The sequence below is a fragment of the Trachymyrmex cornetzi genome, unplaced genomic scaffold, assembly GCF_001594075.2.
Source record: "Trachymyrmex cornetzi isolate Tcor2-1 unplaced genomic scaffold, Tcor1.1 scaffold306, whole genome shotgun sequence".
Taxonomy (NCBI): domain Eukaryota; kingdom Metazoa; phylum Arthropoda; class Insecta; order Hymenoptera; family Formicidae; genus Trachymyrmex; species Trachymyrmex cornetzi.
In genome coordinates, this window is record NW_017297755.1 from 29,351 (window position 1) to 36,678 (window position 7,328).

The 7,328-nt window shown below is 18.4% G+C and overlaps 1 pseudogene; it reads right to left on the bottom strand.

The window, feature by feature from the left end:
* Positions 1–5,163: 5,163 nt before the first annotated feature.
* On the bottom strand, positions 5,164–6,341 carry LOC108762536 (cytochrome b-like; annotated as a pseudogene).
* Between the last annotated feature and the right edge of the window lie 987 nt (positions 6,342–7,328).

Genomic DNA, 7,328 nt, shown 5'->3' on the forward strand with positions numbered 1-7,328 from the left:
CGGTACGTATTACAAATGCTACAGTTCTCTGCCAATTTGTCGATGAATTTATCTAATCCCGGCCAAAGCAGCGATCTCGCTAATGCTTTCATTTTGAAAATTAATATTAATTAGTTAAGAATAGGCACAAATTTAAAAATAAAAATTTTTATTTAAATAAATAGTGAATAAAAATAAAAATGGCAATAAAATAAAAATTTTAAATTTATATTTTAATGTAAGGAGCATAAAAATTTTTGAAGTTTTTAGTAATAGTTTAATTCTATTAGATATAGAAAATAAAATATTGATTATAAAATTATATAATTAAAGATAATAAAAAATAATGAAAGTATATAAATATACATGATTTATTTCATCAAAATAATCCTTTAGTTTTCAGGCATATCATTAAGAATATAGGAAAATTTATTTTAAAGGATTAAATAAGAGAGAAAATATCTATATTTAGAGTATGGGTCTAATAGCTTAAAATTTAGCTTACTTATTTAATATTAAGAATATAAAAAGATTTTAAAAAAATATTTTTAATATATAAAAAATAAAAATAAATAATTTTATTTTTAATAATAAAAATAAAAAATTAAAAAATAGATAAAAAAAGATTTAGTAAATTTTAGTTTATAAATAAAAATATTTCATTTACAATGAAAAGATTTTAAATAATTAAAAAATTTATGAATAAAAAAATAATTTTAACAAAAAATTAATACGTATAAAAAAAAAAATTAGGAAAAATTAGGAAAAATTAGGAAAAATTAGGAAAAATTAGGAAAAATTAGGAAAAATTGATGATTTTTGATTAAAAAAATTAAAAAAACATTAAATAAAATAATCAATTTAAATATTATTTTAATAAAATTATTTTAATAAAAAAATCATAAATAGTTATATAATCATAGAGATTTTTTTTGAAGGTATTAACCATTAGATGTATAAAAATAAATTAAAAAAAATTATTAGAATAAAATTAATGATAAGAAAAAAAAAAAAGAATATAAAATATTTTAATATAAATATATATATATAATGAATATTTTAATTAAAAAAGAGTTTTAAAAAGAATTTTTGATAAAAAGTTAATATATAATATAAAATTTAATTTTTGTTTAATAATTTATTTTATAATTAATAATATAAATGAATTTTTTTTAAAATATTTATAAAATTTAAATAATTTATAAAATGTGGTTTAATATATAATATTTATAATAATTAAAATTTAATAAATTAAATTTAGTAATTTATATTTAATAAGGATAAATATAAGTGCCAGCAATAGCGGTTAGACTTAATTTATGAGTAAATTGGATTAGTTAAAATTAATAGAAATTAAATTATTAATTTATTTTGATTAAAAATTTTTTTATATGGTGAAATATGTAATAATTTATATTATTGAAGTTATAATTAATAAATAAGTTTTTAGTAAGTAAGTTAGTAAGTAAATTAGGATTAGATACCCTATTATATATAAATAATGTGAATTAATTAAAAATTAAATGTTGATCATTAAATTTAAATAATTTGGCGGTATTTTAATAAGTTAGAGGAACTTGTTTAATAAATGATGGTCCACGATAGGCGTGTCTCAATAAATTTTTATATATTGTTGTTTAAAAGTTATTTTATTAGAAATATAACTAATAATTTTAATTAGAAAAAATTGAATTCAAATCAAAATGTAGAGTTGTTGAGTTATAATGAGTTATAATTTTTTGTAATAATGAGTTTAAGATTTAAAATATTTTAAGTTAAGAGGATTTAATAGTAAATTTATTAAATAAAATAGGTTGAAATTTAAGTAAAATATGTACAAATTGAAAAATAAGAATAAAAATTTAGTTAAAAGTTAATAAGTATAAATTATTAATATTTAATTTTAAGTGTAAAAGAGAAATTTTATAAATAATTTAAAGTTTGGAAGATTTAAAAATAGGTTAAATTAATTAAAGATATATTAATTTTATTGGGTTTTATTATTTAAATTTAAATAATTGTAATTAATTATGTAGAAAGTAATGTAAGTGAATTTTAAATTAAATATAGAAAAGTAAATTTAATTAGTTGTACCTTTTGTATTAGGATTTATTAAAATATAGTTTAATTAATTTAAATTTTTCGAATTTAAAAGAGCTAATAAAAAAATTTTAATGATTTTATGTTAGTTAATGTGGAAAAATTATTAAGAATAAATTATTAGAGGAGATATTCTAGTCAATTTTAAAGATATCTAGTTTTTTTTTATTTAAATTGAATTTATCTTTAGATAAGAAATTAAAAAGTGATGTTATTATTTAAAAGAATATAATGTTATTGTTTAAAGAGAGAAATTACGGGATAAACTGTAATTTATGTTTAAAATAAGAATAAGTTAGAATTATTTGTTAATAATATTAATTTGGTATGGGTGTAAAAAAATAATTTTGTAGATTTGTAATATAAAGTAATACAAATAGAATTTTGGTTTTATAGAAAGGATTTAATAATTTATTTAGTATTTTATAATATTTAGTTTATATTAAAAATGTAAAAGTGATTTAAAAGTTGATTTAAAAGTATAAAAAATTTAATATTATAGAAAAATATTATTTTAAATTATATAGAATAAGAAATAATAATAAAATAAGTAAAATTAAAATAAAATAATTATAAATAGTAGAATAAAAGTTATATTGATTTTAGGAATTAGGCAAATTAGTTAAGTTCAACTGTTTAATAAAAACATAGTTTTTTGATTATAATAAAAAATGTTTACTGCTCAATGATTTAAAATATTAAATAGCTGCAGTATTTTGACTGTACAAAGGTAGCATAATAAATTGTTTTTTAATTGTAAACTGGAATGAATGTAGAATTGAAATTTAAGCTGTCTTAAATTAAATAATTGAATTTGGTATTTAAATAAAAATTTTTAGATGGGATTATGGGACGAGAAGACCCTATAGAATTTTATATATTGATTTATTATAATTATAAAGGTAAATTTTAGGTTAGATAAATTAACATATTTAGTTGGGAGGATTATTAAATTTTATAAACGTTAAATTTAATTGAAATATTAATTAGTAGAATTTAAGATGGATTAATTTAATAAATTAGGTTAGAATTAATTACCTTAGGGATAACAGCGTAATAATTTTGGAAAGATCATATTGATAAAATTGATTGCGACCTCGATGTTGAATTAAAATAAAAATTAAGTGTAGAAGCTTAATGTTTGAGTCTATGTTCGACTTTTGAAATCTTACATGATTTGAGTTTAGATCGGCGTGAGCCAGATCGGTTTCTATCTATAATAAAATAATAAATGTTTGTACGAAAGGACTATATTTATAAATAGGGATTTTTTTAAAAGATGATAAAAATAAAAATAAATGTAAAAATTAAAATATAACTTAAAAAGAAGGTATAAATTAGTATTTACTTAATTAAAATTTAATTATTTTGGCAGAATAGTGCATTAAATTTAGAATTTAAAATAAATATATGAAGTTAAAAGTATATAAATAATTATAGTAGTTTATAAAAATTATATAGTTTTAAATTTAGTAAGGTTATTAATTTTAATTATTTATGTATTATTTAGTGTAGCATTTTTGACATTATTAGAACGAAAAATTTTAGGATATGTACAAAGTCGTAAGGGACCTAATAAGGTGGGTTTAGGGGGAGTATTACAACCTTTTAGGGATGCTATTAAATTATTTAGTAAGGAGGTGTTAATTATTTATAAATCTAATTATATTATGTATTATGTTAGGCCAATTATTATATTTAGATTAATATTATGTAATTGAATATTATATAGATATATTACTAATATTTATTATTTAAATTATTCATTATTAATAATAATTATTATTTTAACTTTAATAAGATATGTATTTATATTTTTGGGTTGATTTTCAAATTCATTATATTCATTAATTGGTGCAGTTCGAGTTATATCTCAAACTTTATCATATGAAGTTAGGTTAATCATAATTTTTTAGTTTTTAAGAGTTATTTAGTATTAAATTTGATTAGATTAATGGTTTTGATTGTTTATGTATTATTTAGAGTAGCATTTTTGACATTATTAGAGCGAAAAATTTTAGGATATGTTCAAAGTCGTAAGGGTCCTAATAAAGTAGGGTTAGGTGGGGAATTACAACCTTTTAGAGATGCTATTAAATTATTTAGAAAGGAGGTATTAATTATTTATAAATCTAATTATATTATATATTATATTAGGCCTATTATTTTATTTAGTTTAATATTATGTAATTGAATATTGTATAGTTATATTACTAATATTTATTATTTAAATTATTCTTTATTAATAATAATTATTATTTTGACATTAATAAGGTATGTGTTTATGTTTTTAGGGTGATTTTCAAATTCATTATATTCATTAGTGGGGGCAGTTCGAGTTGTCTCTCAAACTTTATCTTATGAGGTTAGATTAATTATAATTTTTTTAGTAGTGATAATTTTGAGGGAGAGATATTCTTATATTGATTTTATTAAGTGACAGAGTTATGTTTGATATATATTTATAATTATGCCTTTATTTGTTGTATTTTTAGTTAGAGTATTAGCTGAATTAAATCGGAGGCCTATGGATTTTGTTGAGGGGGAGTCAGAATTGGTATCTGGATTTAATGTAGAATATTTTAGAGGTGTATTTGCTTTAATTTTTATAGCTGAGTATGGAATAATTATTTTTTTTAGTTATTTAATTAGATTAATATTTACTGGATTATTTGATTCTATGTGATTAATATTTTATATAAGAATAATAGTTTATTTAATTATTTTAATTCGAGGGGTTTTACCTCGGATGCGATATGATGAATTAATATATTTATATTGAAAGATTGTGTTACCATTTATTTTGAATTATATGATTTATATTTTAATATTAAAAAATTTATTTAGATTTTTATTTTAGTTATTAATTAATGGTAGAAAAATTAATTTTATTGTTAAAGTATTTAAAGAGGAGGGAAAAAAGTGATTATGAAAAAATTAATAGAAATTTTTATTTCTTTAATATATGTTTTCAAAACATAGACTTGTATCAAGATCATTAATTTAAAATATTATAAAATAATAGTGAATTATAATAATAGAGAAAGAGAAGTGAAGTGAAGGAGGATTATGAGATATAAATTATTTATTTATAGATAAAAAATTTTCATGATATTTGAATTAAGGGGGTTAAAATAAAGAATATGAAGTAATTTATTGTAAGAAGTTGACTAATTATAATGAAGGGGGGCTCAATTAATTGAGCCCCCCTTCATGTTAAAAGGATAAAGATATTGATAAAAATTTAATATATAAATTGGTTAAAAATATTAAATGAGGAGGGTTTAAAGTATTTAGACTTAATAGGAGGTAAAATATATAAGATTAAAATTGAACTAAGAAGTGCAATTACACCTCCTAATTTATTAGAAATAGAGCGACTAATAGCATAAGCAAATAGGAAATATCATTCAGGTTGAATATGAGTTGGTGTTACTAGAGGGTTAGCAGGGGTAAAGTTGTCCGGATCACCTAGAATATAAGGGCATTGTATGACAATCTTGTGTTTCGCGGGTATTATTAATAAATATTATTAAGGGCATTGTATAATAATAATGAATAAAATAGAAAGAATAATAATAAATCCAAAAAGATCTTTAATGGTAAAATAAATGTGGAAAGGAATTTTATATAGATTTCTATTTATTCCTAGAGGGTTTGAGGAGCCGGTAGAATGAAGAAAGAAGAGGTGTATAAAAATTAAAAAAATAATAATAAATGGTAGGATAAAGTGAAAGAAAAAAAAACGATTTAGGGTAGAATTATTAATAGAAAATCCACCCCAGATTCATATTACTAATATATTTCCAATATAGGGGATAGTTGATATTAAATTGGTAATTACTATTGCCCCTCAAAAGGATATTTGGCCTCAGGGAAGAACATATCCTAGAAAGGCTGTTGTTATTAAAATTAAAAAAAATTGAAGTTCCGGATAATCAAGTGTATGAGAGGTTATAAAAAGAATAATAAATATTTCGTCCAATGTGAATATATATACATATAAAAAATATGGAGGCACCATTTATATGAATATTATGTATAATTCATCCATTAGGTACATTTTGAATAATATGAATTATTCTATTGAAAGCAATAGAAATATTAGGGCAATAATGAATAGAAAGAAAGATTCCTCTAATAATTTGAATAATTAAAAATAAACCAAGTATTGATCCAAAATTTCATCAGTAAGAAATGTTAATGGGAGTTGGTAATTTAAGTGTTGAGTTTAAGAAAGGTTTAATAAAAGATTTTTTCATAATTTTGAATTATATAAGTTGTGATTTAAAGTTAATTTAAAATATTTATTGTTTAAAATTAATTAATTTTACGTAATGAGGATGATTTGATAGAGCAAATTTTAATAATTATAAATATAGATAATAAAAGGAAAAGTATTGATAAAAGAGTAATATTATTGAAAGGGTATAGATAGATTTTAGTAATATTTAAAAATATTTTTTCATTAATTAATGAATAAAGAGGTATGTTTGTAGTATTTGAATTTATTGAAGTTAAATAAAAGGGGTAATTAATATTAGAATAATTAAAATAAGGAATATTTAATGAATGGGGGGAGGGGGAGGATCATTGAAAATATATTAAAATAGTTATATTTATTGAAAAAGTTATGATAATAGGGGTATTAAAGGTGTAAGAAGATTTAGAATTAGAAATTAAACTTATAAAATATAAAAATATAATAAGTAAACCTCTAATTAAAGTTAAAAATAAGATAATTGAGTATAAGTAAGTATTTGATCATAGAGATATAATTGTAAAGATTAATAAAGAATATAAATAATTAATAAAATAATTAAGGAATTTATAGATAAATAATTAAATATAAAAATAAAGATAATTAGATATATTAAAAAGATGATAGTATAGAAGATTAGATTAGATAATTTAGTCATAAAAGATTGATTATTTTTTTAATTTATAATAAGATGATTGATTGAGGGGAATAATAGATAAAATAATTTAATTTTAATGAAAATAAGGAATTGAAATATATAATTAAAATTTTAATAACAAAAAATAGTTTATAATGAGAATATTAATTTTGGGGATTAAAGGTATATAATAAGAAAATATTATTTTAATTAAATATTAAATAAAAAATTTTTTATTATGGATATAATTGTTTTAATAAATATATTTATATCTTTAATTTACAAAATTAATATATTTTAAAATAAACTAAAACATTTTTTTAGATATTATAATTTATATACAAATTTTTA